We start from the raw sequence: 26,490 nt of genomic DNA, 5'->3' as shown, positions 1-26,490 counted from the left end.
GCTGTGGATTAGTGTTACTGAGCTGTGGGTTAGTGTTAGTGAGCTGTGGGTTAGTGTTACTGTGCTGTTGGTTAGTGTTGGTGAGCTGTGGGTTAGCATTACTGACCTGTGGGTTAGTGTTATTGAGCTGTAGGTTAGTGTTGCTGAGCTGTGGGTTAGTGTTAGTCAGCTGTGGGTTAGTGTTACTGAGCTGTGGGTTAGTGTTATTGAGCTGTAGGTTAGTGTTGCTGAGCTGTAGGTTAGTGTTACTGAGCTGTGGGTTAGTGAGCTATGGATTAGTGTTATTGAGCTGTGGGTTGGTGAGCTGTGGGTTAGTGTTACTGATCTGTGGGTTGGTGAGCTGTAGGTTAGTGTTACTGAGCTGTAGGTTAGTGTTACTGAGCTGTGGGTTGGTGTTACTGAGCTGTGGGTTAGTGAGCTATGGATTAGTGTTATTGAGCTGTGGGTTGGTGAGCTGTGGGTTGGTGAGCTGTGGGTTAGTGTTACTGATCTGTGGGTTGGTGAGCTGTAGGCTAGTGTTACTGAGCTGTAGGTTAGTGTTACTGAGCTGTGGGTTGGTGAGCTGTGGGTTAGTGTTACTGATCTGCGGTTGCTGAGCTGTAGGTTAGTGTTACTGCGCTGTGGGTTAGTGTTACTGAGCTGTGGGTTGCTGAGCTGTAGGTTAGAGTTACTGAGCTGTAGGTTAGTATTGCTGAGCTCTGGGTTAGTGTTACTGAGCTGTGGGTTACTGAGCTGTGGGTTAGTGTTACTGAGCTGTAGGTTAGTGTGCTGAGCTGTAGGTTAGTTTTCCTGAGCTGTGGGTTGCTGAGGAGTATGTTAGTGCTACTGAGCTGTGGGTTGGTGTTAGTGAGCTGTGGGTTACTGTTATTGAGCTGTGGGTTAGTGTTACTGAGCTGTGGGTTAGTGAGCTGTGGGTTGTTGTGCTGTAGGTTAGTGTTACGGAGCTGTGGGTTGGTGTTCCTGAGCTGTAGGTTACTGTTACTGAGCTGTAGGTTAGTGTTAGTGAGCTGTGGGTTCGTGTTACTGAGCTGTAGGTTAGTGTTACGGAGCTGTGGGTTAGTGTTACTGAGCTGCAGGTTAGTGTTGCTGAGCTGTGGGTTAGTGTTAGTGAGCTGTGGGTTAGTGTTACTGAGCTGTAGGTTAGTGTTACTGAGCTGTGGGTTGGTGAGCTGTGGGTTAGTGTTACTGACCCGTGGGTTAGTGTTGCTGAGCTGTAGGTTAGTGTTACTGATCTGTGGGTCACTGAGCTGTAGGTTAGTGTTACTGAGATGTGGGTTGCTGAGCTGTGGGTTAGTGTTACTGAGCTGTAGGTTAGTGTTGCTGAGCTGTTGGTTAGTGTTAGTGAGCTGTAGGTTAGTGTTGCTGAGCTGTAGGTTAGTGTTGGTGAGGTGTGGGTTAGTGTTAGTTAGATGTAGGTTAGTGTTGCTGAGCTGTAGGTTAGTTTTACTCAGCTGTGCGTTAGTGTTACTGAGCTGTGGGTTAGCGTTGCTGAGCTGTAGGTTCGTGTTAGTGAGCTGTAGCTTAGAGTTGCTGAGCTGTAGGTTAGTGTTGGTGAGCTGTGGGTTAGTGTTTGTGAGATGTAGGTTAGTGTTGCTGAGCTGTAGGTTAGTGTTACTGAGCTGTGGGTTAGTGAGCTGTGGGTTGCTGAGCTGTAGGTTAGTGTGACGGAGCTGTGGGTTGGTGAGCTGTGGGTTAGTGTTACTGAGCTGTAGGTTAGTGTTACTGAGCTGTGGGTTGCTGAGCTGTGGGTTAGTGTTACTGAGCTGTAGGTTAGCGTTGCTGAGCTGTAGGTTCGTGTTAGTGAGCTGTAGGTTAGAGTTGCTGAGCTGTAGGTTAGTGTTGGTGAGCTGTGGGTTAGTGTTTGTGAGATGTAGGTTAGTGTTGCTGAGCTGTAGGTTAGTTTTACTCAGCTGTGCGTTAGTGTTACTGAGCTGTGGGTTAGTGTTACTGAGCTGTGGGTTAGTGAGCTGTGGGTTGCTGAGCTGTAGGTTAGTGTTACGGAGATGTGGGTTGGTGTTCGTGAGCTGTGGGTTACTGTTACTGAGCTGTGGGTTAGTGTAACTGAGCTGTAGGTTAGTGTTGCTGAGCTGTAGGTTAGTGTTACTGAGCTGTGGGTTGGTGAGCTGTGGGTTAGGGTTACTGAGCTTTAGGTTACTGTTACTGAGCTGTGGGTTGGTGAGCTGTGGGTTAGGATTACTGAGCTGTAGGTTAGTGTTGGTGAGCTGTCAGTTAGTGTTACTGAGCTGTGGGTTAGTGTTGGTGAGCTGTGGGTTAGTGTTAGTGAGCTGTGAGTTAGGGTTGGTGAGATGTGGGATAGTGTTACTGAGCTGTGGGTTGGTGTTGGTGTGCTGTGGGTTAGTGTTAGTGAGCTGTGGGTTAGTTTTACTGAGCTGTGGGTTAGTGTGACTGAGCTGTGGGTTATTGTTGGTGAGCTGTGGGTTAGTGTTAGTGAGCTGTCAGTTAGTGTTGGTGAGCTGTCAGTTAGTGTTAGTGAGCTGTGGGTTAGTTTTACGAGCTGTAGATTAGTGTTGGTGAGCTATGGGTTAGTGTTAGTGAGCTGTGGGTTAGATTTACTGAGCTGTGGGTTAGTATTACTGAGCTGTGGGTTAGTGTTGGTGAGCTGTGGGTTAGTGTTAGTGAGCTGTGAGTTAGTGTTGGTGAGCTGTCGGTTAGTGTTAGTGAGCTGTGGGTTAGTTTTACTGAGCTGTGGGTTAGTGTTAGTGAGCTGTGGGTTAGTTTTACTGAGCTGTGGGTTAGTGTTACTGAGCTGTGGGTTAGTGTTGGTGAGCTGTGGGTTAGTGTTAGCTGTGAGTTAGTGTTGGTGAGCTGTGGGTTAGTGTTAGTGAGCTGTAAGTTAGTGTTGGTGAGCTGTGGGTTAGTGTTAGTGAGCTGTGGGTTAGTTTTACTGAGCTGTGGGTTAGTGTTAGTGAGCTGTGGGTTAGTTTTACTGAGCTGTGGGTTAGTGTTAGTGAGCTGTGGATTAGTGTTACTGAGCTGTGGGTTAGTGTTGGTGAGCTGTGGGTTAGTGTTGGTGAGCTGTGGGTTAGTGTTAGTGAGCTGTTGAGTTAGTGTTGGTGAGCTGTGGGTTAGTGTTAGTGAGCTGTGGGTTAGATTTACTGAGCTGTGGGTTAGTGTTACTGAGCTGTGGGTTAGTGTTGGTGAGCTGTGGGTTAGTGTTACTGAGCTGTGGGTTAGTGTTGGTGAGCTGTGGATTAGTGTTACTGAGCTGTGGGTTAGTTTTACTGAGCTGTGGGTTAGTGTTACTGAGCTGTGGGTTAGTTTTACTGAGCTGTGGGTTAGTGTTACTGAGCTGTGGGTTAGTGTTGGTGAGCTGTGGGTTAGTGTTAGCTGTGAGTTAGTGTTGGTGAGCTGTGGGTTAGTGTTAGTGAGCTGTATGTTAGTGTTGGTGAGCTGTCGGTTAGTGTTAGTGAGCTGTGGGTTAGTTTTACTGAGCTGTGGGTTAGTGTTAGTGAGCTGTGGGTTAGTTTTACTGAGCTGTGGGTTAGTGTTGGTGAGCTGTGGGTTAGTGTTAGTGAGCTGTGAGTTAGTGTTGGTGAGCTGTGGGTTAGTGTTGGTGAGCTGTGGGTTAGTGTTAGTGAGCTGTGAGTTAGTGTTGGTGAGCTGTCAGTTCGTGTTAGTGAGCTGTGGGTTAGATTTACTGAGCTGTAGATTAGTGTTGGTGAGCTATGGGTTAGTGTTAGTGAGCTGTGGGTTAGTTTTACTCAGCTGTTGGTTGGTGTTAGTGAGCTGTGGATTAGTGTTACTGAGCTGTGGGTTAGTTTTACTGAGCTGTGGGTTAGTGTTACTGAGCTGTGGGTTAGTGTTACTGAGCTGTGAGTTAGTGTTGGTGAGCTGTCAGTTAGTGTTAGTGAGCTGTGGGTTAGTTTTACGAGCTGTAGATTAGTGTTGGTGAGCTATGGGTTAGTGTTAGTGAGCTGTGGGTTAGATTTACTGAGCTGTTGGGTTAGTGTTAGTGAGCTGTGGGTTAGTGTTACTGAGCTGTGGGTTAGTGTCGGTGAGCTGTGGGTTAGCATTACTGAGCTGTGGGTTAGTGTTACTGAGCTGTCAGTTAGTGTTGGTGAGCTGTGGGTTAGTGTTAGTGAGCTGTGGGTTAGTGTTACTGAGCTGTGGGTTAGTGTTGGTGAGCTGTGGGTTAGTGTTAGTGAGCTGTGGGTTAGTGTTACTGAGCTGTGGGTTAGTGTTACTGAGCTGTGGGTTAGTGTTGGTGAGCTGTGGGTTAGTGTTAGTGAGCTGTAAGTTAGTGTTGGTGAGCTGTCGGTTAGTGTTAGTGAGCTGTGGGTTAGTTTTACTGAGCTGTGGGTTAGTGTTAGTGAGCTGTGGGTTAGTTTTACTGAGCTGTGGGTTAGTGTTACTGAGCTGTGGGTTAGTGTTGGTGAGCTGTGGGTTAGTGTTAGTGAGCTGTGGGTTAGTGTTGGTGAGCTGTGGGTTAGTGTTAGTGAGCTGTAAGTTAGTGTTGGTGAGCTGTCGGTTAGTGTTAGTGAGCTGTGGGTTAGATTTACTGAGCTGTAGATTAGTGTTGGTGAGCTATGGGTTAGTGTTAGTGAGCTGTGGGTTAGTTTTACTCAGCTGTGGGTTGGTGTTAGTGAGCTGTGGATTAGTGTTACTGAGCTGTGGGTTAGTGTCGGTGAGCTGTGGGTTAGCATTACTGAGCTGTGGGTTAGTGTTACTGAGCTGTGGGTTGCTGAGCTCTAGGTAAGTGTTACTGAGCTGGGGGTTAGTTTTACTGAGCTGTGGGTTAGTGTTACTGAGCTGTGGGTTAGTGTTGCTGAGTTGCAGGTTAGTGTTATTGAGCTGTGGGTTAGTGTTGGTGAGCTGTGGGTTAGTGTTACTGAGCTGTGGGTTAGTGTTAGTGAGCTGTGGGTTAGTGTTACTGAGCTGTGGGTTAGTGTTAGTGAGCTGTGGGTTAGTGTTACTGAGCTGTGGGTTAGTGTGGTTAGTGTTGTGAGCTGTGGGTTAGTGTTGCTGAGCTGTGGGTTACTGAGCTGTAGGTTAGTGTTGCTGAGCTGTAGGTTAGTGTTACTGAGCTGTGGGTTAGTGAGCTGTGAATTAGTGTTATTGAGCTGTGCGTTGGTCAGCTGTGGGTTAGTGTTACTGATCTGTGGGTTGGTGAGCTGTGGGTTAGTGTTGCTGAGCTGTAGGTTAGTGTTGCTGAGCTGTAGGTTAGTGTTACTGAGCTGTGGGTTAGTGAGCTGTGGGTTAGTGTTACTGAGCTGTAGGTTAGTGTTGCTGAGCTGTAGGTTAGTGTTACTGAGCTGTGGGTTGGTGAGCTGTTAGTGTTATTGAGCTGTGCTTGGTCAGCTGTGGGTTAGTGTTACTGATCTGTGGGTTGGTGAGCTGTGGGTTAGTGTTACTGAGCTGTAGGTTAGTGTTGCTGAGCTGTAGGTTAGTGTTACTGAGCTGTGGGTTGGTGAGCTGTGGGTTAGTGTTACTGAGCTGTAGGTTAGTGTTGCTGAGCTGTAGGTTAGTGTTACTGAGCTGTGGGTTGGTTGAGCTGTGGGTTAGTGTTACTGAGCTGTGGGTTAGTGTTACTGACTGTGGGTTGCTGAGCTGTAGGCTAGTGTTACGGAGCTGTAGGTTAGCGTTGTTGAGCTGTAGGTTAGTGTTACTGAGCTGTGGGTTGCTGAGCTGTGGGTTAGTGTTGCTGAGCTGTTGGTTAGTGTTGCTGAGCTGTTGGTTAGTGTTAGTGAGCTGTAGGTTAGTGTTGCTGACCTGTAGGTTAGTGTTGGTGAGCTGTGGGTTAGTGTTACTGAGCTGTGGGTTAGTGAGCTGTGGGTTGCTGAGCTGTAGGTTAGTGTTACGGAGCTGTGGGTTGGTGAGCTGTGGGTTAGTGTTACTGAGCTGTAGGTTAGTGTTACTGAGCTGTGGGTTAGTGTTACTGAGCTGTGGGTTAGTGTTGCTGAGCTGTAGGTTAGTGTTGCTGAGCTGTGGGTTAGTGTTACTGAGCTGTGGGTTACTGAGCTGTAGGTTAGTGTTACTGAGCTGTGGGTTGCTGAGCTGTGGGTTAGTGTTACTGAGCTGTAGGTTAGGGTTGCTGAGCTGTAGGTTAGTGTTAGTGAGCTGTGGGTTAGAGTTGCTGAGCTGTAGGTTAGTGTTGGTGAGCTGCGGTTTAGTGTTAGTGAGATGTAGGTTAGTGTTGCTGAGCTGTAGGTTAGTTTTACTCAGCTGTGGGTTAGTGTTACTGAGCTGTGGGTTAGTGTTACTGAGCTGTGGGTTAGTGAGCTGTGGGTTGCTGAGCTGTAGGTTAGTGTTACGGAGCTGTGGGTTGGTGTTCGTGAGCTGTGGGTTACTGTTACTGAGCTGTGGGCTAGTGTTACTGAGCTGTTGGTTAGTGTTGCTGAGCTGTAGGTTAGTGTTACTGAGCTGTGGGTTAGGGTTACTGAGCTGTAGGTTACTGTTACTGAGCTGTGGGTTGGTGAGCTGTGGGTTAGGGTTACTGAGCTGTAGGTTAGTGTTCGTGAGCTGTCAGTTAGTGTTACTGAGCTGTGGGTTAGTGTTGGTGAGCTGTGGGTTAGTGTTAGTGAGCTGTGAGTTAGTGTTGGTGAGCTGTGGGTTAGTGTTACTGAGCTGTGGGTTAGTGTTACTGAGCTGTGGGTTAGTGTTACTGAGCTGTGGGTTAGTTTTACTGAGCTGTGGGTTAGGGTTACTGAGCTGTAGGTTAGTGTTCGTGAGCTGTCAGTTAGTGTTACTGAGCTGTGGGTTAGTGTTGGTGAGCTGTGGGTTAGTGTTAGTGAGCTGTGAGTTAGTGTTGGTGAGATGTGGGTTAGTGTTACTGAGCTGTGGGTTGGTGTTGGTGTGCTGTGGGTTAGTGTTAGTGAGCTGTGGGTTAGTTTTACTGAGCTGTGGGTTAGTGTGACTGAGCTGTGGGTTATTGTTGGTGAGCTGTCAGTCAGTGTTAGTGAGCTGTGGGTTAGTTTTACTGAGCTGTCGATTAGTGTTGGTGAGCTGTGGGTTAGTGTTAGTGAGCTGTGGGTTAGTGTTACTGAGCTGTGGGTTAGTGTTACTGAGCTGTGGGTTAGTGTTGGTGAGCTGTGGGTTAGTGTTAGTGAGCTGTGAGTTAGTGTTGGTGAGCTGTCGGTTAGTGTTAGTGAGCTGTGGGTTAGTTTTACTGAGCTGTGGGTTAGTGTTAGTGAGCTGTGGGTTAGTTTTACTGAGCTGTGGGTTAGTGTTGGTGAGCTGTGGGTTAGTGTTAGTGAGCTGTGAGTTAGTGTTGGTGAGCTGTCAGTTCGTGTTAGTGAGCTGTGGGTTAGGGTTACTGAGCTGTAGGTTAGTGTTGGTGAGCTGTCAGTTAGTGTTACTGAGCTGTGGGTTAGTGTTGGTGAGCTGTGGGTTAGTGTTAGTGAGCTGTGAGTTAGTGTTGGTGAGCTGTCAGTTCGTGTTAGTGAGCTGTGGGTTAGATTTACTGAGCTGTAGATTAGTGTTGGTGAGCTATGGGTTAGTGTTAGTGAGCTGTGGGTTAGTTTTACTCAGCTGTGTGTTAGTGTTACTGAGCTGTGGGTTAGTGTTGTTGAGCTGTGGGTTAGTGTTAGTGAGTTGTAAGTTAGTGTTGGTGAGCTGTCGGTTAGTGTTAGTGAGCTGTGGGTTAGTTTTACTGAGCTGTGGGTTAGTGTTAGTGAGCTGTGCGTTAGTTTTACTGAGTTGTGGGTTAGTGTTACTGAGCTGTGGGTTAGTGAGCTGTGGGTTAGTGTTGCTGAGCTGTGGGTTACTGAGCTGTGGGTTAGTGTTACTGAGCTGTCGGTTAGGGTTGCTGAGCTGTAGGTTAGTGTTACTGAGCTGTGGGTTAGTGTTAGTCAGCTGTGGGTTAATGTTACTGAGCTGTGGGTTAGTGTTACTGTGCTGTAGGTTAGTGTTGCTGAGCTGTAGGTTAGTGTTACTGAGCTGTGGGTTAGTGAGCTATGGATTAGTGTTAGTGAGCTATGGATTAGTGTTATTGAGCTGTGGGTTGGTGAGCTGTGGGTTAGTGTTACTGATCTGTGGGAAGGTGAGCTGTAGGTTAGTATTACTGAGCTGTAGGTTAGTGTTGCTGAGCTGTAGGTTAGTGTTACTGAGCTGTGGGTTGGTGAGCTGTGGGTTAGTGTTACTGATCTGTGGTTGCTGAGCTGCAGGTTAGTGTTACTGAGCTGTGGGTTAGTGTTACTGAGCTGTAGGTTAGTATTGCTGACCTCTGGGTTAGTGTTACTGAGCTGTGGTTTAGTGTTACTGAGCTGTAGGTTAGTGTGCTGAGCTGTAGGTTAGTTTTCCTGAGCTGTGGGTTAGTGTTGCTGAGCTGTAGGTTAGTGTTACTGATCTGCGGGTTACTGAGCTGTGGGTTAGTGTTACTGAGCTGTAGGTTAGCGTTGCTGAGCAGTAGGTTAGTGTTAGTGAGCTGTAGGTTAGAGTTGCTGAGCTGTAGGTTAGTGTTGCTGAGCTGTAGGTTAGTTTTACTCAGCTGTGGGTTAGTGTTAGTGAGCTGTGGGTTAGTGTTACTGAGCTGTGGGTTGGTGAGCTGTGGGTTAGGGTTACTGAGCTGTAGGTTACTGTTACTGAGCTGTGGGTTGGTGAGCTGTGGGTTAGGGTTACTGAGCTGTAGGTTAGTGTTGGTGAGCTGTCAGTTAGTGTTACTGAGCTGTGGGTTAGTGTTGGTGAGCTGTGGGTTAGTGTTAGTGAGCTGTGGGTTAGATTTACTGAGCTGTGGTTAGTGTTACTGAGCTGTGGGTTAGTGTTGGTGAGCTGTGGGTTAGTTTTACTGAGCTGTGGGTTAGTGTGACTGAGCTGTGGGTTATTGTTGGTGAGCTGTTGGTTAGTGTTAGTGAGCTGTGAGTTAGTGTTGGTGAGCTGTCAGTTAGTGTTAGTGAGCTGTGGGTTAGATTTACTGAGCTGTGGTTAGTGTTACTGAGCTGTGGGTTAGTGTTGGTGAGCTGTGGGTTAGTGTTAGTGAGCTGTGAGTTAGTGTTGGTGAGCTGTCAGTTCGTGTTAGTGAGCTGTGGGTTAGATTTACTGAGCTGTAGATTAGTGTTTGTGAGCTGTGGGTTAGTATTAGTAAGCTGTGAGTTATTGTTGGTGAGCTGTCGGTTAGTGTTAGTGAGCTGTGGGTTAGTTTTACTGAGCTGTGGGTTAGTGTTAGTGAGCTGTCGGTTAGTGTTAGTGAGCTGTGGGTTAGTGTTAGTGAGCTGTGGGTTAGTTTTACTGAGCTGTGGGTTAGTGTTAGTGAGCTGTGGATTAGTGTTACTGAGCTGTGGGTTAGTGTTGGTGAGCTGTGGGTTAGTGTTACTGAGCTGTAAGTTAGTGTTGGTGAGCTGTCGGTTAGTGTTACTGAGCTGTGGGTTAGTTTTACTGAGCTGTGGGTTAGTGTTAGTGAGCTGTGTGTTAGTTTTACTGAGCTGTGGGTTAGTGTTAGTGAGCTGTGGATTAGTGTTACTGAGCTGTGGGTTAGTGTTGGTGAGCTGTGGGTTAGTGTTAGTGAGTTGTGGGTTGGTGTTACTGAGCTGTGGGTTAGTGTTAGTGAGCTGTGGGTTAGTGTTACTGTGCTGTTGGTTAGTGTTGGTGAGCTGTGGGTTAGCATTACTGACCTGTGGGTTAGTGTTAGTGAGCTGTGGGTTAGCGTTACTGAGCTGTGGGTTAGTGTTAGTGAGCTGTGGGTTAGTGTTACTGAGCTGGGTTAGTTTTACTGAGCTGTGGGTTCGTGTTGCTGAGCTGCAGGTTAGTGCGATTGAGCTGTCGGTTAGTTTTACTGAGCTGTAGATTAGTGTTGGTGAGCTGTGGGTTAGTGTTAGTGAGCTGTGGGTTAGTTTTACTGAGCTGTGGGTTAGTGTTACTGAGCTGTGGGTTACTGAGCTGTGGGTTAGTGTTAATGAGCTGTAGGTTAGTGTTGCTGAGCTGTGGGTGGGTGAGCTGTGGGTTAGAGTTACTGATCTGTGGTTGCTGAGCTGTAGTATAGTGTTACTGAGCTGTGGGTTCGTGTTACTGAGCTGTACGTTAGTGTTGCTGAGCTGTGGGTTAGTGAGCTGTGGGTTAGTGTTACTGAGCTGTGGGTTACTGTTACTGAGCTGTGGGTTAGTGAGCTGTGGGTTAGTGTTACTGAGCTGTGGGTTACTGTTAGTGAGCTGTGGGTTAATGAGCTGTGAATTAGTGTTACTGAGCTGTGGGTTAGTGTTGGTGAGCTGTGGTTTAGTGTTAGTGAGCTGTGGGTTAGTGTTACTGACCTGTGGGTTAGTGTTAGTGAGCTGTGGGTTAGTGTTTCTGTGCTGTTGGTTTGTGTTGGTGAGCTGTGGGTTAGCATTACTGACCTGTGGGTTAGTGTTACTATGCTGTGGGTTAGTGAGCTGTGGGTTAGCGATACTGAGCTGTGGGTTAGTGTTAGTGAGCTGTGGGTTAGTTTTACTGAGCTGTGGGTTAGTGTTACTGAGCTGTGGGTTAGTGTTGGTGAGCTGTGGGTTAGCATTACTGAGCTGTGGGTTAGTGTTACTGAGGTGTGGGTTAGTGAGCTGTGGGTTAGCGTTACTGAGCTTTGGGTTAGTGTTAGTGAGCTGTGGGTTAGTGTTACTGAGCTGTAAGTTAGTGTTGGTGAGCTGTCGGTTAGTGTTAGTGAGCTGTGGGTTAGTTTTACTGAGCTGTGGGTTAGTGTTAGTGAGCTGTGTGTTAGTTTTACTGAGCTGTGGGTTAGTGTTAGTGAGCTGTGGATTAGTGTTACTGAGCTGTGGGTTAGTGTTGGTGAGCTGTGGGTTAGTGTTAGTGAGTTGTGGGTTAGTGTTACTGAGCTGTGGGTTAGTGTTAGTGAGCTGTGGGTTAGTGTTACTGTGCTGTTGGTTAGTGTTGGTGAGCTGTGGGTTAGCATTACTGACCTGTGGGTTAGTGTTAGTGAGCTGTGGGTTAGCGTTACTGAGCTGTGGGTTAGTGTTCGTGAGCTGTGGGTTAGTGTTACTGAGCTGGGTTAGTTTTACTGAGCTGTGGGTTAGTGTTGCTGAGCTGCAGGTTAGTGCGATTGAGCTGTCGGTTAGTTTTACTGAGCTGTAGATTAGTGTTGGTGAGCTGTGGGTTAGTGTTAGTGAGCTGTGGGTTAGTTTTACTGAGCTGTGGGTTAGTGTTACTCAGCTGTAGGTTAGTATTGCTGAGCTGTGGGTTAGTGTTACTGAGCTGTGGGTTACTGAGCTGTGGGTTAGTGTTAATGAGCTGTAGGTTAGTGTTGCTGAGCTGTGGGTGGGTGAGCTGTGGGTTAGAGTTACTGATCTGTGGTTGCTGAGCTGTAGTATAGTGTTACTGAGCTGTGGGTTAGTGTTACTGAGCTGTACGTTAGTGTTGCTGAGCTGTGGGTTAGTGTTACTGAGCTGTGGGTTACTGTTACTGAGCTGTGGGTTAGTGAGCTGTGGGTTAGTGTTACTGACCTGTGGGTTAGTGTTAGTGAGCTGTGGGTTAGTGTTACTGTGCTGTTGGTTTGTGTTGGTGAGCTGTGGGTTAGCATTACTGACCTGTGGGTTAGTGTTACTATGCTGTGGGTTAGTGAGCTGTGGGTTAGCGATACTGAGCTGTGGGTTAGTGTTAGTGAGCTGTGGGTTAGTTTTACTGACCTGTGGGTTAGTGTTAGTGAGCTGTGGGTCAGTGTTACTGAGCTGTGGGTTAGTGTTGGTGAGCTGTGGGTTAGCATTACTGAGCTGTGGGTTAGTGTTACTGAGGTGTGGGTTAGTGAGCTGTGGGTTAGCGTTACTGAGCTGTGGGTTAGTGTTAGTGAGCTGTGGGTTAGTGTTACTGAGCTGTGGGTTAGTGTTCCTGTGCTGCAGGTTAGTTCTATTGAGCTGTGGGTTAGTGTTGGTGAGCTGTGGGTTAGTGTTACTGAGCTGTGGGTTAGTGTTAGTGAGCTGTGGGTTAGTGTTACTGAGCTGTGGGTTAGTGTTCCTGAGCTTTGGGTTGCTGAGCTGTGGGTTAGTATAACTGAGCTGTGGGTTAGTGAGCTGTGGGTTAGTGTTACTGAGCTGTAGGTTAGTGTTGCTGAGCTGTAGGTTAGTGTTACTGAGCTGTGGGTTAGTGAGCTGTGGGTTAGTGTTACTGAGCTGTAGGTTAGTGTTGCTGAGCTGTAGGTTAGTGTTACTGAGCTGTGGGCTAGTGAGCTGTGGGTTAGTGTTACTGAGGTGTAGGTTAGTGTTGCTGAGCTGTAGGTTAGTGTTACTGAGCTGTGAGTTAGTGAGCTGTGGGTTAGTGTTACTGATCTGTGGGTTAGTGTTGCTGAGCTGTGGCTTACTGTTACTGAGCTGTAGGTTAGTGTTACGGAGCTGTGGGTTAGTGTTACTGAGCTGTGGGTTGCTGAGCTGTGGGTTAGTGTTACTGAGTTGTGTGTTAGTGAGCTGTGGGTTAGTGTTACTGAGCTGTAGGTTAGTGTTGCTGAGCTGTTGGTTCGTGTTACTGAGCTGTGGGTTAGTGAGCTGTGGGTTAGTGTTACTGAGCTGTAGGTTAGTGTTGCTGAGCTGTGGGCTAGTGAGCTGTGGGTTAGTGTTACTGAGCTGTAGGTTAGTGTTGCTGAGCTGTAGGTTAGTGTTACTGAGCTGTGAGTTAGTGAGCTATGGATTAGTGTTATTGAGCTGTGGGTTGGTGAGCTGTGGGTTAGTGTTACTGATCTGTGGGTTGGTGAGCTGTAGGTTAGTGTTACTGAGCTGTAGGTTAGTGTTGCTGAGCTGTTGGTTAGTGTTACTGAGCTGTGGGTTGGTGAGCTGTGGGTTAGTGTTACTGATCTGTGGTTGCTGAGCTGTAGGTTAGTGTTACTGAGCTGTGGGTTGGTGACCTGTGGGTTAGTGTTACTGAGCTGTACGTTAGTGTTACTGAGCTGTGGGTTAGTGTTACTGAGCTGTAGGTTAGTGTTGCTGTGCTGTAGGTTAGTTTTCCTGAGCTGTGGGTTGCTGAGGAGTAGGTTAGTGTTACTGAGCTGTGGGTTAGTGTTACTGAGCAGTGGGTTGCTGAGCTGTAGGTTAGTGTTACTGAGCTGTAGGTTAGTATTGCTGAGCTCTGGGTTAGTGTTACTGAGCTGTGGGTTAGTGTTACTGAGCTGTAGGTTAGTGTGTTGAGCTGTAGGTTAGTTTTCCTGAGCTGTGGGTTGCAGAAGAGTAGGTTAGTGTTACTGAGCTGTGGGTTGGTGTTAGTGAGCTGTGGGTTACTGTTATTGAGCTATGGGTTAGTGTTGCTGAGCTGTGGCTTACTGTTACTGTGCTGTAGGTTAGTGTTACGGAGCTGTGGGTTAGTGTTACTGAGCTGTGGGTTGGTGAGCTGTGGGTTAGTGTTACTGAGCTGTGGGTTGGTGAGCTGTGGGTTAGTGTTACTGAGCTGTAGGTTAGTGTTGCTGAGGTGTAGATTAGTGTTACTGAGCTGTGGGTTGGTGTTAGTGAGCTGTGGGTTACTGTTATTGAGCTGTGGGTTAGTGTTACTGAGCTGTAGGTTAGTTTTACTGATCTATGGGTTGGTGAGCTGTGGGTTAGTGTTACTGAGCTGTAGGTTAGTGTTGCTGAGCTGTAGGTTAGTTTTACTCAGCTGTGGGTTAGTGTTAGTGAGCTGTGGGTTGCTGTTACTGAGCTGTGGGTTAGTGTTACTGAGCTGTGGATTGGTGAGCTGTGGGTTAGGGATACTGAGCTGTAGGTTAGTGTTACTGAGCTGTAGCTTAGTGTTGCTGAGCTGTTGGTTAGTGTTGCTGAGCTGTTGGTTAGTGTTAGTGAACTGTGGGTTAGTGTCACTGAGCTGTGGGTTGCTGAGCTGTAGGTTAGTGTTACTGAGCTGTGGGTTAGTGTTGCTGAGCTGCAGGCTAGTTCTATTGAGCTGTGGGTTAGTGTTGGTGAGCTGTGGGTTAGTGTTACTGAGCTGTGGGTTAGTGTTACTGAGCTGTGGGTTAGTGTTAGTGAGCTGTGGGTGTATGAGCTGTGGGTTAGTGTTACTGAGCTGTAGATTAGTGTTGCTGAGCTGTAGGTTAGTGTTACTGAGCTGTGGGCTAGTGAGCTGTGGGTTAGTGTTACTGAGCTGTAGGATAGTGTTGCTGAGCTGTAGGTTAGTGTTACTGATCTGTGGGTTAGTGTTGCTGAGCTGTAGGTTAGTGTTGCTGAGCTGTAGGTTAGTTTTCCTGAGCTGTGGGTTGCTGAGGAGTAGGTTAGTGTTACTGAGCTGTGGGTTGGTGTTAGTGAGCTGTGGGTTACTGTTATTCAGCTATGGGTTAGTGTTACTGAGCTGTGGGTTGCTGAGCTGTAGGTTAATGTTACGGAGCTGTGGGTTAGTGTTACTGAGCTGTAGGTTACTGTTATTGAGCTGTAGGTTAGTGTTGCTGAGCTGTGGCTTACTGTTACTGAGCTGTAGGTTAGTGTTACGGAGCTGTGCGTTAGTGTTACTGAGCTGTGGGTTGGTGTTACTGAGCTGGGGTTGGTGTTACTGAGCTGTGGGTTGGTGAGCTGTGGGTTAGTGTTACTGAGCTGTAGGTTAGTGTTGCTGAGCTGTAGGTTAGTGTTACTGAGCTGCGGTTGGTGTTAGTGAGCTGTGGGTTACTGTTATTGAGCTGTGGGTTACTGTTATTGAGCTGTGGGTTAGTGTTACTGAGCTGTAGGTTAGTGTTGCTGAGCTGTAGGTTAGTTTTACTGAGCTGTGGGTTAGTATTACTGAGCTGTAGGTTAGTGCTGCTGAGCTGTAGGTTAGTGTGCTGAGCTGTAGGTTAGTTTTCCTGAGCTGTGGGTTGCTGAGGAGTAGGTTAGTGTTACTGAGCTGTGGGTTACTGTTATTGAGCTATGGGTTAGTGTTACTGAGCTGTGGGTTAGTGTTACGGAGCTGTGGGTTAGTGTTACTGAGCTGTAGGTTACTGTTATTGAGCTGTAGGTTAGTGTTGCTGAGCTGTGGCTTACTGTTACTGAGATGCAGGTTACTGTTACGGAGCTGCAGGTTAGTGTTACTGAGCTGTGGGTTAGTGTTACTGAGCTGTAGGTTAGTGTTGCTGAGCTGTGGGTTAGTGAGCTGTCGGTTAGTGTTACTGAGCTGTGGGTTACTGTTACTGAGCTGTGGGTTAGTGAGCTGTGGGTTAGTGTTAGTGAGCTGTGGGTTACTGTTACTGAGCTGTGGGTTAGTGTTACTGAGCTGTGGGTTAGTGAGCTGTGGGTTGCTGAGTTGTAGGTTAGTGTTACTGAGCTGTGGGTTGGTGAGCTGTGGGTTAGGGTTACTGAGCTGTAGGTTAGTGTTACTGAGCTATGGGTTAGTGTTACTGAGCTGTAGGTTAGTGTTACTGAGCTGTAGGTTAGTGATGCTGAGCTGTTGGTTAGTGTTGCTGAGCTGTTGGTTAGTGTTAGTGAGCTGTGGGTTAGTGTTACTGTGCTGTGGGTTGCTGAGCTGTAGGTTAGTGTTACTGAACTGTGGGTTACTTTTACTGAGCTGTGGGTTAGTGTTAGTGAGCTGTGGGTTAGTGTTACTGAGCTGTGGGTTGCTGAGCTGTGGGTTAGTATTACTGAGCTGTAGGTTAGTGTTGCTGAGCTGTAGGTTAGTGTTACTGAGCTGTAGGTTAGTGTTGCTGAGCTGTAGGTTAGTGTTAGTGAGCTGTGGGTTAGTGAGATCTCAGTTAGTGTTACTGCGCTGTAGATTAGTGTTGGCAAGCTGTGGGTTACTTTTACTGAGCTGTGGGTTAGTATTACTGAGCTGCGGGTTAGTGTTAGTGAGCTGTGGGTTAGCGTTACTGAGCTGTGGGTTAGTGTTAGTGAGCTGTGGGTTAGTGTTACTGAGCTGGGTTAGTTTTACTGAGCTGTGGGTTAGTGTTGCTGAGCTGCAGGTTAGTGCGATTGAGCTGTCGGTTAGTTTTACTGAGCTGTAGATTAGTGTTGGTGAGCTGTGGGTTAGTGTTAGTGAGCTGTGGGTTAGTTTTACTGAGCTGTGGGTTAGTGTTACTCAGCTGTAGGTTAGTATTGCTGAGCTGTGGGTTAGTGTTACTGAGCTGTGGGTTACTGAGCTGTGGGTTAGTGTTAATGAGCTGTAGGTTAGTATTGCTGAGCTGTGGGTGGGTGAGCTGTGGGTTAGAGTTACTGATCTGTGGTTGCTGAGCTGTAGTATAGTGTTACTGAGCTGTGGGTTAGTGTTACTGAGCTGTACGTTAGTGTTGCTGAGCTGTGGGTTAGTGAGCTGTGGGTTAGTGTTACTGAGCTGTGGGTTACTGTTACTGAGCTGTGGGTTAGTGAGCTGTGGGTTAGTGTTACTGAGCTGTGGGTTACTGTTAGTGAGCTGTGGGTTAATGAGCTGTGAATTAGTGTTACTGAGCTGTGGGTTAGTGTTGGTGAGCTGTGGTTTAGTGTTAGTGAGCTGTGGGTTAGTGTTACTGACCTGTGGGTTAGTGTTAGTGAGCTGTGGGTTAGTGTTACTGTGCTGTTGGTTTGTGTTGGTAAGCTGTGGGTTAGCATTACTGACCTGTGGGTTAGTGTTACTATGCTGTGGGTTAGTGAGCTGTGGGTTAGCGATACTGAGCTCTGGGTTAGTGTTAGTGAGCTGTGGGTTAGTTTTACTGAGCTGTGGGTTAGTGTTACTGAGCTGTGGGTTAGTGTTGGTGAGCTGTGGGTTAGTTTTACTGAGCTGTCGGTTAGTGTTAGTGAGCTGTGTGTTAGTTTTACTGAGCTGTGGGTTAGTGTTAGTGAGCTGTGGATTAGTGTTACTGAGCTGTGGGTTCGTGTTGGTGAGCTGTGGGTTAGTGTTAGTGAGTTGTGGGTTAGTGTTACTGAGCTGTGGGTTAGTGTTAGTGAGCTGTGGGTTAGTGTTACTGTGCTGTGGGTTAGTGTTGGTGAGCTGTGGGTTAGCATTACTGACCTGTGGGTTAGTGTTAGTGAGCTGTGGGTTAGCGTTACTGAGCTGTGGGTTAGTGTTCGTGAGCTGTGGGTTAGTGTTACTGAGCTGTGGGTTAGTTTTACTGAGCTGTGGGTTAGTGTTGCTGAGCTGCAGGTTAGTGCGATTGAGCTGTCGGTTAGTTTTACTGAGCTGTAGATTAGTGTTGGTGAGCTGTGGGTTAGTGTTAGTGAGCTGTGGGTTAGTTTTACTGAGCTGTGGGTTAGTGTTACTCAGCTGTAGGTTAGTATTGCTGAGCTGTGGGTTAGTGTTACTGAGCTGTGGGTTACTGAGCTGTGGGTTAGTGTTAATGAGCTGTAGGTTAGTGTTGCTGAGCTGTGGGTGGGTGAGCTGTGGGTTAGAGTTACTGATCTGTGGTTGCTGAGCTGTAGTATAGTGTTACTGAGCTGTGGGTTAGTGTTACTGAGCTGTACGTTAGTGTTGCTGAGCTGTGGGTTAGTGTTACTGAGCTGTGGGTTACTGTTACTGAGCTGTGGGTTAGTGAGCTGTGGGTTAGTGTTACTGACCTGTGGGTTAGTGTTAGTGAGCTGTGGGTTAGTGTTACTGTGCTGTTGGTTTGTGTTGGTGAGCTGTGGGTTAGCATTACTGACCTGTGGGTTAGTGTTACTATGCTGTGGGTTAGTGAGCTGTGGGTTAGCGATACTGAGCTGTGGGTTAGTGTTAGTGAGCTGTGGGTTAGTTTTACTGACCTGTGGGTTAGTGTTAGTGAGCTGTGGGTCAGTGTTACTGAGCTGTGGGTTAGTGTTGGTGAGCTGTGGGTTAGCATTACTGAGCTGTGGGTTAGTGTTACTGAGGTGTGGGTTAGTGAGCTGTGGGTTAGCGTTACTGAGCTGTGGGTTAGTGTTAGTGAGCTGTGGGTTAGTGTTACTGAGCTGTGGGTTAGTGTTCCTGTGCTGCAGGTTAGTTCTATTGAGCTGTGGGTTAGTGTTGGTGAGCTGTGGGTTAGTGTTACTGAGCTGTGGGTTAGTGTTAGTGAGCTGTGGGTTAGTGTTACTGAGCTGTGGGTTAGTGTTCCTGAGCTTTGGGTTGCTGAGCTGTGGGTTAGTATAACTGAGCTGTGGGTTAGTGAGCTGTGGGTTAGTGTTACTGAGCTGTAGGTTAGTGTTGCTGAGCTGTAGGTTAGTGTTACTGAGCTGTGGGTTAGTGAGCTGTGGGTTAGTGTTACTGAGCTGTAGGTTAGTGTTGCTGAGCTGTAGGTTAGTGTTACTGAGCTGTGGGCTAGTGAGCTGTGGGTTAGTGTTACTGAGGTGTAGGTTAGTGTTGCTGAGCTGTAGGTTAGTGTTACTGAGCTGTGAGTTAGTGAGCTGTGGGTTAGTGTTACTGATCTGTGTGTTAGTGTTGCTGAGCTGTGGCTTACTGTTACTGAGCTGTAGGTTAGTGTTACGGAGCTGTGGGTTAGTGTTACTGAGCTGTGGGTTGCTGAGCTGTGGGTTAGTGTTACTGAGTTGTGTGTTAGTGAGCTGTGGGTTAGTGTTACTGAGCTGTAGGTTAGTGTTGCTGAGCTGTTGGTTAGTGTTACTGAGCTGTGGGTTAGTGAGCTGTGGGTTAGTGTTACTGAGCTGTAGGTTAGTGTTGCTGAGCTGTGGGCTAGTGAGCTGTGGGTTAGTGTTACTGAGCTGTAGGTTTGTGTTGCTGAGCTGTGGGTTAGTGTTACTGAGCTGTGAGTTAGTGAGCTATGGATTAGTGTTATTGAGCTGTGGGTTGGTGAGCTGTGGGTTAGTGTTACTGATCTGTGGGTTGGTGAGCTGTAGGTTAGTGTTACTGAGCTGTAGGTTAGTGTTGCTGAGCTGTTGGTTAGTGTTACTGAGCTGTGGGTTGGTGAGCTGTGGGTTAGTGTTACTGATCTGTGGTTGCTGAGCTGTAGGTTAGTGTTACTGAGCTGTGGGTTGGTGACCTGTGGGTTAGTGTTACTGAGCTGTACGTTAGTGTTACTGAGCTGTGGGTTAGTGTTACTGAGCTGTAGGTTAGTGTTGCTGTGCTGTAGGTTAGTTTTCCTGAGCTGTGGGTTGCTGAGGAGTAGGTTAGTGTTACTGAGCTGTGGGTTAGTGTTACTGAGCAGTGGGTTGCTGAGCTGTAGGTTAGTGTTACTGAGCTGTAGGTTAGTATTGCTGAGCTCTGGGTTAGTGTTACTGAGCTGTGGGTTAGTGTTACTGAGCTGTAGGTTAGTGTGTTGAGCTGTAGGTTAGTTTTCCTGAGCTGTGGGTTGCAGAAGAGTAGGTTAGTGTTACTGAGCTGTGGGTTGGTGTTAGTGAGCTGTGGGTTACTGTTATTGAGCTATGGGTTAGTGTTGCTGAGCTGTGGCTTACTGTTACTGTGCTGTAGGTTAGTGTTACGGAGCTGTGGGTTAGTGTTACTGAGCTGTGGGTTGGTGAGCTGTGGGTTAGTGTTACTGAGCTGTGGGTTGGTGAGCTGTGGGTTAGTGTTACTGAGCTGTAGGTTAGTGTTGCTGAGGTGTAGATTAGTGTTACTGAGCTGTGGGTTGGTGTTAGTGAGCTGTGGGTTACTGTTATTGAGCTGTGGGTTAGTGTTACTGAGCTGTAGGTTAGTTTTACTGATCTATGGGTTGGTGAGCTGTGGGTTAGTGTTACTGAGCTGTAGGTTAGTGTTGCTGAGCTGTAGGTTAGTTTTACTCAGCTGTGGGTTAGTGTTAGTGAGCTGTGGGTTACTGTTACTGAGCTGTGGGTTAGTGTTACTGAGCTGTGGATTGGTGAGCTGTGGGTTAGGGATACTGAGCTGTAGGTTAGTGTTACTGAGCTGTAGGTTAGTGTTGCTGAGATGTTGGTTAGTGTTGCTGAGCTGTTGGTTAGTGTTAGTGAACTGTAGGTTAGTGTCACTGAGCTGTGGGTTGCTGAGCTGTAGGTTAGTGTTACTGAGCTGTGGGTTAGTGTTGCTGAGCTGCAGGCTAGTTCTATTGAGCTGTGGGTTAGTGTTGGTGAGCTGTGGGTTAGTGTTACTGAGCTGTGGGTTAGTGTTACTGAGCTGTGGGTTAGTGTTAGTGAGCTGTGGGTGTATGAGCTGTGGGTTAGTGTTACTGAGCTGTAGGTTAGTGTTGCTGAGCTGTAGGTTAGGGTTACTGAGCTGTGGGCTAGTGAGCTGTGGGTTAGTGTTACTGAGCTGTAGGATAGTGTTGCTGAGCTGTAGGTTAGTGTTACTGATCTGTGGGTTAGTGTTGCTGAGCTGTAGGTTAGTGTTGCTGAGCTGTAGGTTAGTTTTCCTGAGCTGTGGGTTGCTGAGGAGTAGGTTAGTGTTACTGAGCTGTGGGTTGGTGTTAGTGAGCTGTGGGTTACTGTTATTCAGCTATGGGTTAGTGTTACTGAGCTGTGGGTTGCTGAGCTGTAGGTTAATGTTACGGAGCTGTGGGTTAGTGTTACTGAGCTGTAGGTTACTGTTATTGAGCTGTAGGTTAGTGTTGCTGAGCTGTGGCTTACTGTTACTGAGCTGTAGGTTAGTGTTACGGAGCTGTGCGTTAGTGTTACTGAGCTGTGGGTTGGTGTTACTGAGCTGGGGTTGGTGTTACTGAGCTGTGGGTTGGTGAGCTGTGGGTTAGTGTTACTGAGCTGTAGGTTAGTATTGCTGAGCTGTAGGTTAGTGTTACTGAGCTGCGGTTGGTGTTAGTGAGCTGTGGGTTACTGTTATTGAGCTGTGGGTTACTGTTATTGAGCTGTGGGTTAGTGTTACTCAGCTGTAGGTTAGTGTTGCTGAGCTGTAGGTTAGTTTTACTGAGCTGTGGGTTAGTATTACTGAGCTGTAGGTTAGTGCTGCTGAGCTGTAGGTTAGTGTGCTGAGCTGTAGGTTAGTTTTCCTGAGCTGTGGGTTGCTGAGGAGTAGGTTAGTGTTACTGAGCTGTGGGTTACTGTTATTGAGCTATGGGTTAGTGTTACTGAGCTGTGGGTTAGTGTTACGGAGCTGTGGGTTAGTGTTACTGAGCTGTAGGTTACTGTTATTGAGCTGTAGGTTAGTGTTGCTGAGCTGTGGCTTACTGTTACTGAGATGCAGGTTACTGTTACGGAGCTGCAGGTTAGTGTTACTGAGCTGTGGGTTAGTGTTACTGAGCTGTAGGTTAGTGTTGCTGAGCTGTGGGTTAGTGAGCTGTCGGTTAGTGTTACTGAGCTGTGGGTTACTGTTACTAAGCTGTGGGTTAGTGAGCTGTGGGTTAGTGTTAGTGAGCTGTGGGTTACTGTTACTGAGCTGTGGGTTAGTGTTACTGAGCTGTGGGTTAGTGAGCTGTGGGTTGCTGAGTTGTAGGTTAGTGTTACTGAGCTGTGGGTTGGTGAGCTGTGGGTTAGGGTTACTGAGCTGTAGGTTAGTGTTACTGAGCTATGGGTTAGTGTTACTGAGCTGTAGGTTAGTGTTACTGAGCTGTAGGTTAGTGATGCTGAGCTGTTGGTTAGTGTTGCTGAGCTGTTGGTTAGTGTTAGTGAGCTGTGGGTTAGTGTTACTGTGCTGTGGGTTGCTGAGCTGTAGGTTAGTGTTACTGAACTGTGGGTTACTTTTACTGAGCTGTGGGTTAGTGTTAGTGAGCTGTGGGTTCGTGTTACTGAGCTGTGGGTTGCTGAGCTGTGGGTTAGTATTACTGAGCTGTAGGTTAGTGTTGCTGAGCTGTAGGTTAGTGTTACTGAGCTGTAGGATAGTGTTGCTGAGCTGTAGGTTAGTGTTAGTGAGCTGTGGGTTAGTGAGATCTCAGTTAGTGTTACTGCGCTGTAGATTAGTGTTGGCAAGCTGTGGGTTACTTTTACTGAGCTGTGGGTTAGTATTACTGAGCTGCGGGTTAGTGTTAGTGAGCTGTGGGTTAGCGTTACTGAGCTGTGGGTTAGTGTTAGTGAGCTGTGGGTTAGTGTTACTGAGCTGGGTTAGTTTTACTGAGCTGTGGGTTAGTGTTGCTGAGCTGCAGGTTAGTGCGATTGAGCTGTCGGTTAGTTTTACTGAGCTGTAGATTAGTGTTGGTGAGCTGTGGGTTAGTGTTAGTGAGCTGTGGGTTAGTTTTACTGAGCTGTGGGTTAGTGTTACTCAGCTGTAGGTTAGTATTGCTGAGCTGTGGGTTAGTGTTACTGAGCTGTGGGTTACTGAGCTGTGGGTTAGTGTTAATGAGCTGTAGGTTAGTATTGCTGAGCTGTGGGTGGGTGAGCTGTGGGTTAGAGTTACTGATCTGTGGTTGCTGAGCTGTAGTATAGTGTTACTGAGCTGTGGGTTAGTGTTACTGAGCTGTACGTTAGTGTTGCTGAGCTGTGGGTTAGTGAGCTGTGGGTTAGTGTTACTGAGCTGTGGGTTACTGTTACTGAGCTGTGGGTTAGTGAGCTGTGGGTTAGTGTTACTGAGCTGTGGGTTACTGTTAGTGAGCTGTGGGTTAATGAGCTGTGAATTAGTGTTACTGAGCTGTGGGTTAGTGTTGGTGAGCTGTGGTTTAGTGTTAGTGAGCTGTGGGTTAGTGTTACTGACCTGTGGGTTAGTGTTAGTGAGCTGTGGGTTAGTGTTACTGTGCTGTTGGTTTGTGTTGGTAAGCTGTGGGTTAGCATTACTGACCTGTGGGTTAGTGTTACTATGCTGTGGGTTAGTGAGCTGTGGGTTAGCGATACTGAGCTGTGGGTTAGTGTTAGTGAGCTGTGGGTTAGTTTTACTGAGCTGTGGGTTAGTGTTACTGAGCTGTGGGTTAGTGTTGGTGAGCTGTGGGTTAGCATTACTGAGCTGTGGGTTAGTGTTACTGAGGTGTGGGTTAGTGAGCTGTGGGTTAGCGTTACTGAGCTTTGGGTTAGTGTTAGTGAGCTGTGGGTTAGTGTTACTGAGTTGTAAGTTAGTGATGGTGAGCTGTCGGTTAGTGTTAGTGAGCTGTGGGTTAGTTTTACTGAGCTGTCGGTTAGTGTTAGTGAGCTGTGTGTTAGTTTTACTGAGCTGTGGGTTAGTGTTAGTGAGCTGTGGATTAGTGTTACTGAGCTGTGGGTTCGTGTTGGTGAGATGTGGGTTAGTGTTAGTGAGTTGTGGGTTAGTGTTACTGAGCTGTGGGTTAGTGTTAGTGAGCTGTGGGTTAGTGTTACTGTGCTGTTGGTTAGTGTTGGTGAGCTGTGGGTTAGCATTACTGACCTGTGGGTTAGTGTTAGTGAGCTGTGGGTTAGCGTTACTGAGCTGTGGGTTAGTGTTCGTGAGCTGTGGGTTAGTGTTACTGAGCTGGGTTAGTTTTACTGAGCTGTGGGTTAGTGTTGCTGAGCTGCAGGTTAGTGCGATTGAGCTGTCGGTTAGTTTTACTGAGCTGTAGATTAGTGTTGGTGAGCTGTGGGTTAGTGTTAGTGAGCTGTGGGTTAGTTTTACTGAGCTGTGGGTTAGTGTTACTCAGCTGTAGGTTAGTATTGCTGAGCTGTGGGTTAGTGTTACTGAGCTGTGGGTTACTGAGCTGTGGGTTAGTGTTAATGAGCTGTAGGTTAGTGTTGCTGAGCTGTGGGTGGGTGAGCTGTGGGTTAGAGTTACTGATCTGTGGTTGCTGAGCTGTAGTATAGTGTTACTGAGCTGTGGGTTAGTGTTACTGAGCTGTACGTTAGTGTTGCTGAGCTGTGGGTTAGTGTTACTGAGCTGTGGGTTACTGTTACTGAGCTGTGGGTTAGTGAGCTGTGGGTTAGTGTTACTGACCTGTGGGTTAGTGTTAGTGAGCTGTGGGTTAGTGTTACTGTGCTGTTGGTTTGTGTTGGTGAGCTGTGGGTTAGCATTACTGACCTGTGGGTTAGTGTTACTATGCTGTGGGTTAGTGAGCTGTGGGTTAGCGATACTGAGCTGTGGGTTAGTGTTAGTGAGCTGTGGGTTAGTTTTACTGACCTGTGGGTTAGTGTTAGTGAGCTGTGGGTCAGTGTTACTGAGCTGTGGGTTAGTGTTGGTGAGCTGTGGGTTAGCATTAATGAGCTGTGGGTTAGTGTTACTGAGGTGTGGGTTAGTGAGCTGTGGGTTAGCGTTACTGAGCTGTGGGTTAGTGTTAGTGAGCTGTGGGTTAGTGTTACTGAGCTGTGGGTTAGTGTTCCTGTGCTGCAGGTTAGTTCTATTGAGCTGTGGGTTAGTGTTGGTGAGCTGTGGGTTAGTGTTACTGAGCTGTGGGTTAGTGTTGGTGAGCTGTGGGTTAGTGTTACTGAGCTGTGGGTTAGTGTTCCTGAGCTTTGGGTTGCTGAGCTGTGGGTTAGTATAAATGAGCTGTGGGTTAGTGAGCTGTGGGTTAGTGTTACTGAGCTGTAGGTTAGTGTTGCTGAGCTGTAGGTTAGTGTTACTGAGCTGTGGGTTAGTGAGCTGTGGGTTAGTGTTACTGAGCTGTAGGTTAGTGTTGCTGAGCTGTAGGTTAGTGTTACTGAGCTGTGGGCTAGTGAGCTGTGGGTTAGTGTTACTGAGGTGTAGGTTAGTGTTGCTGAGCTGTAGGTTAGTGTTACTGAGCTGTGAGTTAGTGAGCTGTGGGTTAGTGTTACTGATCTGTGGGTTAGTGTTGCTGAGCTGTGGCTTACTGTTACTGAGCTGTAGGTTAGTGTTACGGAGCTGTGGGTTAGTGTTACTGAGCTGTGGGTTGCTGAGCTGTGGGTTAGTGTTACTGAGTTGTGTGTTAGTGAGCTGTGGGTTAGTGTTACTGAGCTGTAGGTTAGTGTTGCTGAGCTGTAGGTTAGTGTTACTGAGCTGTGGGTTAGTGAGCTGTGGGTTAGTGTTACTGAGCTGTAGGTTAGTGTTGCTGAGCTGTGGGCTAGTGAGCTGTGGGTTTGTGTTACTGAGCTGTAGGTTAGTGTTGCTGAGCTGTAGGTTAGTGTTACTGAGCTGTGAGTTAGTGAGCTGTGGGTTTGTGTTACTGATCTGTGGTTGCTGAGCTGTAGGTTAGTGTTACTGAGCTGTGGGTTGGTGAGCTGTGGGTTAGTGTTACTGAGCTGTACGTTAGTGTTACTGAGCTGTGGGTTAGTGTTACTGAGCTGTAGGTTAGTGTTGCTGTGCTGTAGGTTAGTTTTCCTGAGCTGTGGGTTGCTGAGGAGTAGGTTAGTGTTACTGAGCTGTGGGTTAGTGTTACTGAGCAGTGGGTTGCTGAGCTGTAGGTTAGTGTTACTGAGCTGTAGGTTAGTATTGCTGAGCTCTGGGTTAGTGTTACTGAGCTGTGGGTTAGTGTTACTGAGCTGTAGGTTAGTGTGTTGAGCTGTAGGTTAGTTTTCCTGAGCTGTGGGTTGCAGAAGAGTAGGTTAGTGTTACTGAGCTGTGGGTTGGTGTTAGTGAGCTGTGGGTTACTGTTATTGAGCTATGGGTTAGTGTTGCTGAGCTGTGGCTTACTGTTACTGTGCTGTAGGTTAGTGTTACGGAGCTGTGGGTTAGTGTTACTGAGCTGTGGGTTGGTGAGCTGTGGGTTAGTGTTACTGAGCTGTGGGTTGGTGAGCTGTGGGTTAGTGTTACTGAGCTGTAGTTTAGTGTTGCTGAGGTGTAGATTAGTGTTACTGAGCTGTGGGTTGGTGTTAGTGAGCTGTGGGTTACTGTTATTGAGCTGTGGGTTAGTGTTACTGAGCTGTAGGTTAGTTTTACTGATCTATGGGTTGGTGAGCTGTGGGTTAGTGTTACTGAGCTGTAGGTTAGTGTTGCTGAGCTGTAGGTTAGTTTTACTCAGCTGTGGGTTAGTGTTAGTGAGCTGTGGGTTACTGTTACTGAGCTGTGGGTTAGTGTTACTGAGCTGTGGATTGGTGAGCTGTGGGTTAGGGATACTGAGCTGTAGGTTAGTGTTACTGAGCTGTAGGTTAGTGTTGCTGAGCTGTTGGTTAGTGTTGCTGAGCTGTTGGTTAGTGTTAGTGAACTGTGGGTTAGTGTCACTGAGCTGTGGGTTGCTGAGCTGTAGGTTAGTGTTACTGAGCTGTGGGTTAGTGTTGCTGAGCTGCAGGCTAGTTCTATTGAGCTGTGGGTTAGTGTTGGTGAGCTGTGGGTTAGTGTTACTGAGCTGTGGGTTAGTGTTAGTGAGCTGTGGGTTTATGAGCTGTGGGTTAGTGTTACTGAGCTGTAGGTTAGTGTTGCTGAGCTGTAGGTTAGGGTTACTGAGCTGTGGGCTAGTGAGCTGTGGGTTAGTGTTACTGAGCTGTAGGATAGTGTTGCTGAGCTGTAGGTTAGTGTTACTGATCTGTGGGTTAGTGTTGCTGAGCTGTAGGTTAGTGTTGCTGAGCTGTAGGTTAGTTTTCCTGAGCTGTGGGTTGCTGAGGAGTAGGTTAGTGTTACTGAGCTGTGGGTTGGTGTTAGTGAGCTGTGGGTTACTGTTATTCAGCTATGGGTTAGTGTTACTGAGCTGTGGGTTGCTGAGCTGTAGGTTAATGTTACGGAGCTGTGGGTTAGTGTTACTGAGCTGTAGGTTACTGTTATTGAGCTGTAGGTTAGTGTTGCTGAGCTGTGGCTTACTGTTACTGAGCTGTAGGTTAGTGTTACGGAGCTGTGCGTTAGTGTTACTGAGCTGTGGGTTGGTGTTACTGAGCTGGGGTTGGTGTTACTGAGCTGTGGGTTGGTGAGCTGTGGGTTAGTGTTACTGAGCTGTAGGTTAGTGTTGCTGAGCTGTAGGTTAGTGTTACTGAGCTGCGGTTGGTGTTAGTGAGCTGTGTGTTACTGAGCTGCGGTTGGTGTTAGTGAGCTGTGGGTTACTGTTATTGAGCTGTGGGTTAGTGGGAATCAAATTAAAGCGGCTAGGTGTGAGGAGGTTAGTTCACA

This window comes from Mobula hypostoma, chromosome 6 (genome assembly GCF_963921235.1).
Source record: "Mobula hypostoma chromosome 6, sMobHyp1.1, whole genome shotgun sequence".
Taxonomy (NCBI): Eukaryota; Metazoa; Chordata; class Chondrichthyes; order Myliobatiformes; family Myliobatidae; genus Mobula; species Mobula hypostoma.
This window is presented reverse-complemented; position numbering follows the sequence as displayed.